Consider the following 14,394-nt stretch of genomic DNA (forward strand, 5'->3'; position numbering starts at 1 on the left):
AGTAGAGAGAACGAGAGAGAGAAAAGAGAGACAAAGGCTAGTCTATTGTTTACCTAGCTCTTCAGAGAGGGAAAAGAAAGTAGAGAGAGAAAAGAGAGACAAATGCTAGTTTAGTTTTCACCAGCTCTTCATACAGAGAGAGAAAAGAGAGACGAATGCTTGTTTGGTTTTCACCTAGCACTTCAGAGAGAGAGAAAAGAAAGTAGAGAGAGAAAGAGGTGAAGGTTAGCTTGGCTTTCGCTAATCCTTCCAAAAGGGAGAAGAGAAGAGAATGAAGACTAGTCTTTTTTTCACCTAGTCCTTTAGGGAGGGAGGAGAGAGGGTGAAAAAAGAGAGAAGGAAAATAGAGAGGGAAGAGAGAAGAGGAGAAGAGAGAGAAGAGAAAGAAGAGGAAAGAGAAAAGAAGAGAGAGAAGAATGAAGAAAGAGATGAAGGGAGAAGGGAAGAAAGAAGAAGAGAAGAGAGAGAAGAGAAAGCAGGGACGACAACAAAACCTGCCGTCCTAGAGAGGTGGGAAGAAGAGAGGGAAAGCGTTTGGGACGGCGGGTAAGAATTTCTTCTAAGAGGGGTAAGAAGAAAAGAGAGAGAGAGAGAGAGAGAGTTTGAGATGGTGGCTAAGACTGCTATCCTAGTGAGATGAGAAAAGAAAGAGAGAGAAAGATTTTGAGATGACAGGTAAGATTGCTGTCCCAGTGAGATGAGAGAAGAAAGGGATAGAGAGAGTTTGGGACAGTGGGACAGACTATCGTCTTAGAGATGAGAGAAAGAAGGTCGAGGACGACCGGTGAGCCTGCCATCTCGAAGATGAGAGAGAAAGATGAGAGGCTACGGAGACAGTGGCTGAGCCCGCCAAGGACTCGGGCTGCTGTCTCAGTCAGTGAGAGAAGTTCAAAGAGAGGAGAGAGATGACGGAGATGACGGCTGAGCCGGCCAATTGGGAAAGGGCTCAGGCTGCCGGCTCAGTCAGTGAGAGAAGACCAGAGAGAGAGAAGAGAGATGACAGAGATGGCAGCTAAGCCTACCACTTGGGAAAGGGCTCGGGCTGTTGTCTTAGTCAGTGAGAGAAGCCTAGAGAGAGAAGAGAGATGATGGAGACAGTGGCTGAGCCAGCCACTTGGGAAACGGCTCGGGCTGCCATCTCGATCAAGAGAGAGAAGGTAAGAGAGAAGAGAAGGGAGAAAAGATGAGAGAAAGACATGGGCGGTAGCTGAGCCCGCCACTCGCGAAAAGGCTCAAGCTATCATCCCAATCAAGAAAGAGAAGGTAAGAGAGAAAGAGAGAGGAAAGAAAGAAGAACGAAGGGCAAGGAAAGAAGAAGAGAGAAAGGAAAGAAGAACAGAGAAAGGAAAAAGTGAGAAGATAAAAAGGAAAGAAGAAGAGAGAGAAAAGAAAAAAGAGAGAGAGAAAAGGTAAGAAAAAGAAGAGAGAAAGAGAGAAAGAGAGAAAGAGAGAAAGTTTGGGACGGCAGCAGACCCTGTCGTCCCAATGAGATGAGGGGCGAGAAAGAAGAGAGAAGAGAGAAAGCGAATAAGAGAGAAGAAAAGAAGAGAGGAGAGAGAAAGATGAGAGGCGAGAAAATTACCTTGATGGGTCCTAGGGGTACCTGCCTAAAGTCTTCTCTCTCCTCTCTTTCTCTCTCCAAAGAGGGGGAAACGTGACCCAAAGATGAACACCAGCCAATAATTTTTCATTTAAGCAAAAAAGGGGTAGTTCAATGTTTACATCACGTGTATTTGTAGAGGGGTTATCCAAACATGTGTGGATGCCTAATAATTAACCTAATTGTTAAAAAATAATAGGTAAATGAATTAATTGAAAATAAGAAAATAGGGATAAAATGACGATTTTGCCCCTTGCTCACAATTCTTGAAATTCTGATTTAGTCCCTATTATGGCCATGCAACTCTTGCGATCTTACATGGCTCATTCGAGGTCTTTCCTGCCTCTGTTCGGCGAAAAGAATATTTCTTTCTTGATTAGCTCGGGGAGACAGTTGTTTTGGTATGCATTTTGAGACGTGGATCGGGGTTTTAGACCGCAATCATGACAAGGGAAAAGCGTGAGAAACATACGATCTTTGATTCAAGATTATGTCTGTTTCCTCCTTTTTTTTTTTAAATTTCTTCATTGCATATTAACGATCATGTTGTCATGAACATTTGGCAACGAACAGGGCTCGATTTGGTGCCCAAATGACCGTTTTCCAAATTAGGTATTTTGGTCAAAATTTACTTTTCGGTAGTTGAAAAGTGCAGAAAATTTATCCCTATTATGCGATGAATCTAACCATGCGTGATGTTCAGCTCGAGTGAAGCCCTTGACGTTGTGGTCGCAACGAGACTGATTTGAAGCCGATCCGTTGTGCGAGCATTGTGATGTGACCGCTCCATCAAAGAGTGCGTTTGGTAAAAATTTTACAATTTCACTTCGAATCATGATTTTCTCTCTAGGTTTTTTCTTGGCTCGAGCCACGCTGTAGGGCGTGCCATATATCAAATCGATCGGGCAGATGAGATGAACATGGTCCCAAAATTTGGGGTCATTCTGAATCAAAATGAGGAAGATACGAGCATCCAAAGTTGAACCTGAAATAAAAAAACGCAATTTCCATTAATGGAAATTGGTTCACTGAGGGTGCACTGTAATAGTGTGTGACCTACCCTTTTTGAGTAATTTGATCATAACTTGGTCCAAAAGTGTCCGATCAAGTCGAAACTTGATTCCTGGGGGTTTTAAAACGCTTTGGATCCAATGACAATAGTCCCATGATCATTTGATGATCCAGTGATAGATCTATAGTTATAAGGTCCATTTTCACCATGTAAGATGCCGAATTTCAGAAACTGTTTTTGCATCTGCACTGCCTTAATCTTGTCGGATCGCGACGAAACTTGGCAGGTGTTCTTAGGAGACCCTTAGCCACTTTTTTGAGAATTATTGGGCCATTATGAGAATGTTAAAAAGTTATCTTTGGATTAGGGCTTATTGACCTACGTCTCCCGTAATCCAAATTGCTCTCTTCTTATTCAAAATGGTATCCAAGTGTTGAAAAATACCCTCAAATAGCTTGCGCCCCGAATGTTGTGCTTCCAGAGAAGCGAGAAGGACAACATTCAGAATCAAAATGGCCATTCGGCCTTAGTTTTCTTCCTGACCACTGGATCAACATGACCGCTGAAGGGGTACTCGTGTGAAGCTACTTTCCAGAGGGGGACCAAGGTGCTTTGACATCTGGGGGCTTTACTTAAGGGCTTGTAGACCTAAATGTGGAGACTTTTGGGGGGAGAAGAGACTTGAGCTACTGGTGGGGGACCCCTCTGAGAAGGCCCATCATCCATGTCAGTAGATTGGCTGCTGGTGGGGGACCCCACTAGAAAGGCCCATCATCAACATCATGAGCTTTTGTTTTTGGTTCCAACAGCTGAGGGCCCTGCTTAAGGGCTTGTAGACCCAGTTGGTCAGAATCCAGGCTTGTCTGGCAGTCGGGGCTTTGCTTAAGGGCTTTCTTCCCAATCAATCAGATTTTTTGTGTCTTCTAGTGGGGGACCCCTCTAGGAAGACCTATCATCCACGTAAGAGACTTTTGTTTTGCTACCGATGGGGGACCCCTCTGGGAAGGCCCATCATCCATGTCAGGAGCTTTGCTTTAGATAGACAACCAAGGAGCCCTTAGTCGGCATTGTTTGCTGCTATACCAGGTTCTTTGACAAGCAGGGTAGCTCTTTGGTGAGGCGGCCTCTTTGGGGTATGGATCACTGCACCTAGTCAAGGGTGTCTGGTGGCAGGCTTGAAAATTCTAAGCTAAAACAATAATCAAGAACCTTGAGGAGGCTTCACCCTGGTTGTTGGTGGTAGGTTTTGACATTTTCTTGCCTTTGGGAGCGTCTTTGGCATGCCATCGTGGCTTTCTGTTTTTGTTTGACTTCTTGAGAATGGGGTCCTTTAGCATGGAACGTCGACTTGCCATCTTGGCGATTCTTCTAAATTATGGGTCCTTTCATGAACAGACTCAGATTGTTGGAGTTTTCTTAAAGCTCTTCTTTTTGGGTCTCGTTAGTAGGGTATTCTTATATCGAGGATTTTCTTGGAATGCTGGTTGAAGCTGCCTATGGAGGCGAGCGCTGCATCAACCTGTTTATTGGTCTGAGTGCCCTTTCGGGTTTTCACTTTGACAGGGGAAAGCCATGTCGTAAAGATGGTTTTCACCAATCTCCTTTTTATTGGGCTCTTTTACCTATGACCTCTCGGTCATGTCCACCCTTTTTCCATTTTTGTTTACGGTGCTCTTTCGAGTTTCCAGCGTGCCCGGTTTTTATTCACGGAACACTTTTACTCATGGTTTCATGACCATGTCCATCCATCATTTTTAGTCATGGTGCTCTTTCGGGTTTCCACCATGGCCATTTTTTTGTGGAGGCGCCTTTAAGGTTATGCTATCGGGACCTGGGCTATGATTTAAGGTCATATAGCCTTGACCATTATGCGAAGCAGTTTAACATCATGCGGTCAGGACGTGTGCTACAGTTTAAGGTCATATAACTTGGACCGTGGCTATGAAGTTTAGGGTCTTGCAGCATGGACTGTTGTGGGAAGTAGTTTATCTTCATGCGGGCAGGACGTATGCTGTAGTTTCAGGTTTTATAGCTGGATCATTATACGAAGCAGTTTAATGTCATGCGATTAGGACGTGCACTATAGTTTAAGGGCGTATAACTTGGACCATTGTGTGAAGCAGTTTAATGTCATGCTACCAGAACGTGCACTATAGTTTAAAGTCGTATAACTTGGACCGTGGCTATGCAGTTTAGGGTCTTGCAACACAGACTGTTGTGGGAAGCAGTTTATCGTCATGCGCCCAAGACGTGTGCTGTAGTTTAAGGTCATATAGCTGGACCATTGTGCGAAGCAGTTTAACGTCATGCGGCCAAGACATGCACTACAGTTTAAGGTCGTATAACTTGGACTGTTGTGCAAAGCAATTTAACGTCCCAGGACATACACTACAGTTTAAGGTCATATAACTTGGACTGCTGTGCGAAGCAGTTTATTGTCATGTGGTCAGGACATGTGCTATAGTTTAAGGTCGTATAGCTGGACCGTTGTGCAAAGCAGTTTAACATCATGCGGTCAAGACGTGCATTATAGTTTAAGGTCGTATAACTTGGACAGTTGTGTGAAGTAGTTTAACGTCGTGTGGCCAGGATGTGTGCTATAGTTCAAGGTCGTATAATTTGGACCGTTGTGAGAAAAAGTTTAACGTCATATGGTCAGGACGTGCGCTATAGTTTAAGGTCGAATAACTTGGACCTTGGGTTCAAGTGATGAAGGTGAACCAATGAGAGGTGGTGAGTGTAGGTGGACTCACTGGGGAATGTGAAGTGAATAAGACTCCATGGGGAATGAGTCTACGATTGATGGTCTGACTCACTGGGGATGAAATGGCTGAGACCATTTATAAGCAGTGGGTTCAGATGATGAAGATGACCCAATGAGGGATGGTGGGTGCAAGCGGACTCACTGAGGATTAAGGAGCGAGTGTGACTCCTTAGTGATTAAAATGGGTTCACTCATGTGATGGGAGATATGAGTGTGACTCCATGGGGGTGAAACTGTGATGAGGGACAACAGACCCAGAGGCATGAGTGGGACTTCACCGGGGAAGACGGTGGGTTCACTAAGGCTTTACTGTGGATGAAGTGTCATGAGGGGCTCGTGTCAAGGGATTTGAGCCAGCTTGGAGGCGGAGAACTGACGCTTGGCAGCCAACGACTAGGGTTCACCTTAGAGATGCATGCTTGAGCGCATGACGGCTGAGTGGGTGCGTTGAGCGCACACGGCGACCTGAGTGAGTGGCGGTCTGGAGAAAGTGAGCGTGCACGATGGTTTGGGGAAGGCAGAAGCGTATGACGGTTGAATGCGCTCGACAATCAAATGTGCTCGGCAGACGGGGCAGAGAGTTGCGCACGACAACTTGCATAGAGAGATGCACACGACAGTATGTGCATGACGGGCTGGGTTGAAAGGAATCATTCATGTTTGGGCTCAAGCCGAAACACGACTTGGCTCAGCCCATTACTGTTTTGCCTTCTAGACTTATCTAGCATTTTCACTTTGTGAAGGGCAAGAATGGGAAACACCAGGTATAAAAGGGGGTAAAACCCTTTTAGCTTTTACCTTAGTATTTTTTAACGGTGGCCCCTTTTTAACAGTGGGAGAGGAATTTCAAAGAGAGGAGGGAGTGGTTCCGAAGAGGACACGGGAACTTTCCAGCAAGGGGAGCTACAGTAAAAGAAAGGGAAAGTGAGGGTTACCGATGAGCCGTAGTGAGCTTACCGGTGTGTTGTAGAGGTGGTCTGGCGAAGGAAGTGTGCCGGGAAGTGTGGGAGAGAAGGCTTGACGATGAGTTTCCGAAGAGGACCGCAAAGAGAAGGCAGGGATTTCAAGTGGTTTTCAGCAAAGTGCACATGTCGGGAAGAGGGAGAGAAAGCTCGACAGTGATCTGTAGAAGGTTTTTGGGTGGGCACATAGAGTTTTTTCAGAGGGAGGAGCAGAAGGGTTGCGAGTCATCCGAGGGGTCACCGTCCGCACGTGCAAACTGTGACACATGTCAGGCAGTGTAAGGCTGTACAGGGGGAAGGCGATGTGTCAGGTAATTAAGGAATTTGGTGTGATAAGGATAGGCACAGCGGCTTGGAGAGAAGTACGCAAGGTGGGCTGTCAGCACGTTCAGCGGTCAGGCTTTTAGTGCACTTGGTAGGCTTTCATTGGGCTCGATGGTCAAACTTTTAGTGCACTCGGCAATCTTTCAGTGCCCTCGACGATTTGAGTGAAAAGATGCCCTCGACAGTCTGCGCACGACAGCTCATTTTGAGTGACGCACTCATCAATCTAGACAAACGTGCCAGTGCGCATGGCAGCGTGCGTTCGCATGACAGTTTAGCATGCACAATAGTTTGAATAGGTGTTCAAAAGGGCAAGTGTTCGTGCTAGATGGCGGGACTTTCTGAGAACATTCCCTTGGGGACAAACCTTTCGAGGGCCAGGGAGTTAGGGACCGACACTTTCACCGATGACAATTTAGTTAGAGGGGATCCTATCTGGCTAGCAGAGTCTTCATGCGAGCCACAATGGCCCTTGAGCGTCACTTTTATTAACGAACTAGTACGCTTCGAGGTTTGCGAGAACGATGATGGCGCAACTTCAGCTAAAGAGGGGGACACTCTTCTACATTGCCTACATAGGGGAGTGGCCTCTGGTGAAGACTTTCCTACTCTTGGGAAGAGGAAGATCAAGACAACGGGGTTGGTGTGGTCCCTTGCTAGGCTCCGAGTGCAAGGGGAGCACCATTTTCTGAGGGGGTACACCTCCTGGACTCTTAACATGCTGCAACTTATTCTAGACACCCTCAAGCTCTCCTCCCTGTCGGCAGCAATCTAATGCTCCGTGGGGTATTTTGACCGGTGCTCCAACAACATGAAGGCACTGTTGGAGACATGAAGTTACGTCAGCAACATGGGGCTCTTTAGTCACGGGGAGGAAGGGATCTCTCTGCTGGATCTGCATTTCATTAGGGGCCTACCATTGATGGGGTCCATGTATGATGAGTTCGTGCCTCAGAACTCGGTCATATTTGGTGGGGCATCAATAGGAGGAGAGGCACCTCCTCCTGTTCTTAAGGAGGTGTTCGAGATCTACCAGCTCCTCAGCTCCCAGTCAACTGATGATCGCGTGACCTTTACCCACTGGGTGAGGTTCTTCTATGGGAAGTACGTTGATGCAGCCGAGTTGGACTACTGCGCCTATAGGGGCAAGGCGAAGGACAGTGAGAAGGTGATCCCCCCAACTTACAAATGCCAGTCCGCGAATGTTGGCGTCCTTCTAGCCGCCAACCTGATATTGTTCCTTTTCAAATTTGTCCTCCCTAGGGAGACGAATGTAATTCGTCTGGGCTCCCTCTACATAGTCTGTGACATGGAGCGTGGGTGCCGATATGCCCACAACTAATCTTGTGCAACATCTACTATGGGATGGGGGCCATGTCAAGAGGGAAGCCCTTCAAAGGAGGAGAAGAAGGGCCATGACTGGTGGAAGGCGAGGCGTTCCCAAGGAACTTCAATATGTCTTTCCCAGTCCACTATGTGTTTGGCTGGCTTGCTGTGTACTTCCTTGGCACATATACCAGGACTACGGCTTTAGAGGGGAGCATGTGTCCTCACTTGGTGAAGATAGCAGGGCAGAAGGCTATCTTTTGTACCCTGGAGCATGCGCAAAGTTTGTTCGGCAATGAGTCCACCTATATGCACCGAGTCCCCTTTTTAGTGGGGGGTTACACAGATCGTGCCTTTGTGGACCAGTTCGATCATGAGCTGGATGGTGCTCCCATAGGCATCCGGGAGCTCATGTATCTTCTTAGCATCAGAGGGGAAGTCTTAGCGTATGAGACTCCATATAGTGCAAAACTCGAGGGGTACTATCCCCACCTCTTTGCTCGTCAGCATGAGCTCGACCAGAGGTGTCTCTACTTGGTCCTATTTGAGAAGCACTATGGAAGGGTAAATATTCAGAAGAAGGAAGAACTGGGGACTTTTCACGAGTCATGGAGGCAGTCCATGTTCACACCGCTTGGTCGACCTGCTTGGAGATCACAGAAGTAAACAAGTTTGTCGTGCCTCACTTCTGCAGAACAGGCCGAGAGACAAAAGAGCATGAGCACTATCGTGGGTACTGGCAGGTCGACCACTCCTGGAAGGGGAAATAGTAGTTGGCGCCAAGACACCAAACATGGGAGGAATTTCAGACCCCCTCCTTTTAGTCGAGTTTTTTAGCTGGATTACCCCCAAGGCTGGGAACAGCTTGGAGTGCCCTAAGGTGTCAAGATCCGAGATGTCTTTATCAAAAGATCTGTCAGATATTCATCGTAAACAATGAGAATATCAATCGATTCTAAAAAACGGCTTCACTCCCTCTTTCTCTTTCTCTATTTTTTTTATTGTATACAAATACTTGTACACAAATTTTGCTTACATGAATGAAATGCCTCTTTTCCTTTTTGCTTGAGTCTGATCATACTGTGTAATTTCATCATTGTCTTCCAAGGACAGCAAGCTATTATGGGCCCTTCTTGTAGACACGTTTGCCCTCATACGTGCCTTTTGACTTAAACACCCTTTCGGGTTTTTGTATAAGTCCTTGGGGTGTGCGCAATTTCTAGTTTTCGCAGTGCCCCGGAGAGAATTTTTTTGTGGTGCTTTTGCCCTTAGTTTTCACACCACGTTTGCCATTTTCTTTTTCTTTTGCTCAAGATGCCCTTTCGGGTTTTCATCGTGCCCATCTTTTATGTTTCAACTTTTGCCCATGATAGCTGATGGTGCTACCGTGCCCCATCATTTTTCTTTTTCTTTTTATTTTGATGCTTTTTCCCATGATGCCCTTTCAAGTTTTCATCATGTTTGTCTTTTTATTTTGACATATTTTCCCATGATGCCCTTTCGGGTTTTCTTCATGTCTGTTTTTTCAAAAAGAGAGATGAGAGGAGGTAGAGTACCCAAGCCCTTCTCTTACGGTATGACGAGCAACTGCAGCCTCAATGACTTCAAATAGATGGGCGGTTCCCTCTTTGCTTCTTAGTCCTTGATTAGTCAGGGGCTCATAGTTCATTGCCCTCATGATGCAATGAGCCTGCTGACTATAGAGACTCCAATCTGGGGAGGTTTTGACCTCCGAATGAGATGAGTCCTTTGGGACCTCATGCTCGTCATAGCTCCTCAATTCTGGCATGAATCCCTCCAGGGGTTTTGAAGCAGTCCACCTTGGAGGGGCTACTTTCACTTTGGCCTTCCCTTTGTGAAAGGCTTTTAATCGGCTTTGAAGACCTTGCATTTCCTTTCTTAGTTCGGCAAGAGTAACCTGGCCTTGATGGTGTAGCCAGCCGTCTTCATTTGGCTTTCCTTCTACCAAGGAATCAGATATGTGTAGGACTCTTAGAGAGTTGCATACATGGGCTGGCCCTTGGCTCAGATGAAGGTCGCATCATTATAACTGACCAGAGCAAATGGCAGTCGATCACGTCTCCAAGATACTGGGATCAATCCAGGTAAAGGCTGAAGCAGGGTGGACAGTGGTAGAGTCCCCTTCTTGTTCAGAAGGTCAATCTCAACAATGAGTTCCTCAAACCTTTGAAGCGGCTCAACAATATCAGTTTTCTTTTGCTTCATCTTGGGGAGTCGGGATGTCAAAGCAGACTTTTAGCTCAATTTCTACATGTTCGAAAGCTTGGGATGTATCCTCATATGACGAGCTCCTAACAGATTTGGGGAGGATGAATCTGGGCTTTCTAATAATGAGTGGTTTGGACCCAACCAGTTTAATCGAGCCTTCATCCTTGATTTGGGCCTTTGCCTCGTCTGTGGGTTCGGATTTTATTTCCCTTGAGGCATTAGGACTGCTCCGTGGGACTTGTTCAGACCCATGAGCTGCCCCGAGCTCGGATTGAATTGGTTGAGGTTTCAGCATCTTGACATGCTCGGACCTAGTCTGCTAGACGAAGGCATCACTTCTAGTGCCCCAACTTGAGATGGGGTTGGGGTTTTGAACGGGTGATGGCTCGATTGGCTCAAGATTGATGAGGTTACTGGGGTCGGATCGACTATTTGCCCCATTCTCAAGCTTGTCCCTACCCCGAGTTAGGCCTCGAACCTCATAGATATTTTATCTTGCCTCAGGCCTCCTTTTTGACGTTTATGAAAGGACATGCCTCTCCATCATCATCCGCATCAGGGGGAGTGAGAGGGGAGAAAGGGCTCACATCTTTGGAACGGAAGTCTTCGATACTGTCCTTTTCTTTGCCCTTGAGCTGGGCTTTTAATGTCTTAATCTATCGACCCCATTTTCAGGTTTGATCATGATTTCCCTTCTTAACAGCCAGGTAGAACCGCCCTTGAACGAAGGTGAGTTGTTCTTCCAGCCCCTTTCTGTGATTGCCCTAAGAATTGGGGGAGAAATTGGGGGGAAAGGGCAGCAAGTTGATGTAGGAGGGGTATGACTTTCGGTATAGGACTGTATCTTGCACGCCTGGGATCTATCTACCTGTGATGTAGGAGGGGTATATGGCTGACCATTTCGTCAATGTCAGACTGTGAGACTTGATGAGGGAAAGAATGGCCATGAGAGTTTGGAGGAGCCGGCTGCCTTGGTGCTTCCCCAACCGGATGGGGGAGCTGTGGAGAATTGTCCTCATGGTGAGATGAATTCTCAAGGGGCCGGGGACTTTCCATCAATTCGAGCTTCTCCATTACTCGGGCTAGCATACTCTCAAGCCGAGTCAGACAATCTTCTTGCTCATTGTTAGGTTGCTCGATGACCATCACACTGACTCTCTCCTCGAGGAGGTCGGTCTCTTGCGCGGTTAAGATCTTGCGTGCCCGTCAAACTGGGTGCAGTACGTTAGTCAGCACGGGTTCGACGTGCCCCTACTGAGCTCGAGTATTGTATGCAGATCAGGTGAGGACTGGTTCATGATGGTCTTAGGATCGTAGGGGCTGCAGGGTTGGGTCATCTCCTTCGACACTGACAACCATACAAGATTCTGGCTTTCCCATCTCAGGCTTTGCGCTGGCTGTTGTGGGTAGAAGGGGTTCTCGACCAAGGGGTCCACAAATTTACTTGCCCCGAACACACTGGGTCTTTCCCTTTGCATGATTTGCACACCTTTATCATCCTTGGCTCTCAGGTTCTGGTATACTTCCCTCCAGAACAGAGACCAGGATTGTGATTGTGAATGGTCAGCCTTCTTCCAGTAGGTCAGAGCCATCTCCATGAGGTGAGGCAAGGGATGCGAGCCAGGAACAACAGTCAATTTGAGCTTCTGTCTTGGCTTAGAGAGAGATCGGGGATGGAGAACCTCATCACCAGAGGGAGTCTTGCCTCGAGCTCTTTTGTGAGCTTCCAAGGCAAGACGGGTCTGAAGAGGGGATTGCCAGAGGGTACTCTTAAGGAAGACTTTCGAGTACTAGGTCTTGAATGGTTTGACCAGATGAGAAGGGAAACAGAGGAGGAGACGGCCGCCAATGACCTTTCGGTCAGGAGCTCGGGGCAGTCTGTGGGGGTGGCACGTGTGCGCCCCTTGAAGAAGAATTCCTGGTGACTTCAGGGTCGATTTGGGGTGGGCTGGCCTTAAGAGGCCGAGCATCGTGAGCATGTGTACGTGAGGGAATGACATTGTGACCACCTTTCACGGAGTGCGCGTATATGTGCAGAGAAGGACAACGAGGGGGCTGTCTCTCGTGTGCTTGGGTAAGCATAGAAATAAGGTTGCCCTGAGCAATGCGATGCATATGTAAAAAGGTGTACAGGGCCAGGTCCAAGAAGACCCGAGCCCTGACAGTGGTTCGAGGTAATCTGAGGGTTGCCGCGAGGTGTGGCTCGAGTGGAAGGACTATGAGCTTTGGTGAGTGTGTACGAGGTGGTGGCCTCAGGGCCTCCTCCTCAGTGTGTCAAACCTCTTGTTACAAGGGCCTGATGTGATTGGGAGTGGGGGGTGGCCTTGCGGTGACCCGCAGGAGCAATGGCAGATGAACTACCAGTTATAGGAAAGGAAATGACGACCTTTCGGGTGCCCCAAGCAGTGGGACCAGTAAGTCACTTGCCAGTAACAGGGTGCACGGTGGCTACTGCACCACCCATGCAAGGTGCATTGATGGAGGGTCCACCAATGCTAGGAGATGGGGAGTGAGGGACTTTTAGGTTCCTCCTCACACCAATCCAGGTGACGAATTGGGAGTGTGACACCGGGTCAACACTCAAAAGGAAGGTTGGGAAAGAGGTTCATGGAAGCTGTTCTTGAGGAAGACTCACGAGTGCGGGGATTAAAAAATCCCCCACTCAGATAAAGGGGATGAAAAAACCTGACAACATGTGTGTGTGTTAGTGAGCAGGAATGAAAAGAAAGCAAAGCCAAACAAGGACGATCCGACTATGGGGTAGCGTATGCCCAGTGGAGTCATCAAGCTGGTTAAGTGCCTCGATCTTGCCCTTCAGGTCAGGATGACCAGGTGGCGTAGCTCTGGGTTCACATCGAGGGTGGGATAGGAGATCGCTCTCTCGAGAATGGCTTAAAGAGGAATCGGGCAGGACAACCAATCGGTGAGAGAGGAATTTGGTTGTGAGGCGGGACTTACCTCACGTGGGTTTGTGACACGCTCGAGCTGCTCGCGTGGGCGCCCTTTTAGATCACAAAGAATGCCCCCTGGCTTGAAGACTGTTCGGAATCGCCTCCCTTGACCTATTTCTTCCTTCCTGCATCCACACACACACATTAGAGGTATAGACAAGTGGGTAAAAAGACCCCACCTTGTCTTTGGGTGAATGTACACAAGTGTGTACATTCAAAGGGAAAATGGGGGAATGGTGCCATTGAGTCCGTGTCAATTGGACAGCTTTTGAACATCTTCTTAACAAGGGACTCACGATAGGTTCCTTAGTAGAAAACGAGAGAAACGGGGTGAGATGGGGAGAATGAGAGAGGGAAGAAAAGAGATAAGATATAGAGAGAGAAGAGAATAAAGAGAGAAAAGAGAAACGAAGACTAATTTGGCTTTCACCTAGTTCTTCAAATAGAGAGGAAAAGTAAAGAGAGAAATGAGAAATGAAGGCTTGTTTGGTTTTCACCTAGCCTTTCAGAGAAAAGAGAGAAGAAAGTAGAGAGAATGAGAGAGAGAAAAGACAGACGAAGTCTAGTTTGCTTTTCACCTAGCTCTTCAGAGAGAGAGAAAAGAAAGTAGATAGAGAAAGAGAGACAAAGGCTAGCTTGGTTTTCACCTAGCTCTTCAGAGAGAGAAAATAAAGTAGAGAGAGAAAAGAGAGACGAAGGCTAGTTTGGTTTTCACTTAGCACTTCAAAGAGAGAGAAAAAAAAGTAGAGAGAAAGAGGGTGAAGGTTAGCTAGGCTTTCGCTAATCCTTTCAAACAGGAGAAGAGAAGAGAATGAAGGCTAGATTGGTTTTCACCTAGTCCTTCAGGGAGGGAGAAGAGAGAGGGTGAAATAAGAGTGAAGAAAGAAAAAAGAGAGGGAAGAGAGAAGAAAAGAAGAGAGAGAAGAGAAAGACGAAGAAAGAGAAAAGAAGAGAGAGAAGAGAAAGAGGAAGAAAGAGAAAAGAAGAGAGAGAGAAGAATGAAGAAAAAGATGAAAGGAGAAGGGAAGAGAGAAGAAGAGAAGAGAGAGAAGAAAAAGTGGTGACAACAACTAAACCTATTGTCCCAGAGAGATGGGAATAAGAGAGGGAAAGCGTTTGGGATGGTGGGTAAGACTGTCGTCCAATAAGGGTAAGAAGACAAGAGAGAGAGAGAGTTTGAGATGACGGTTAAGACTGTCATCCCAGTGAGATAAGAGAAGAAAGAG

The sequence above is a fragment of the Amborella trichopoda genome, chromosome 4, assembly GCF_054954075.1.
Source record: "Amborella trichopoda isolate Santa Cruz 75 chromosome 4, AtrichopodaSantaCruz75HAP2 v2.0, whole genome shotgun sequence".
Taxonomy (NCBI): domain Eukaryota; kingdom Viridiplantae; phylum Streptophyta; class Magnoliopsida; order Amborellales; family Amborellaceae; genus Amborella; species Amborella trichopoda.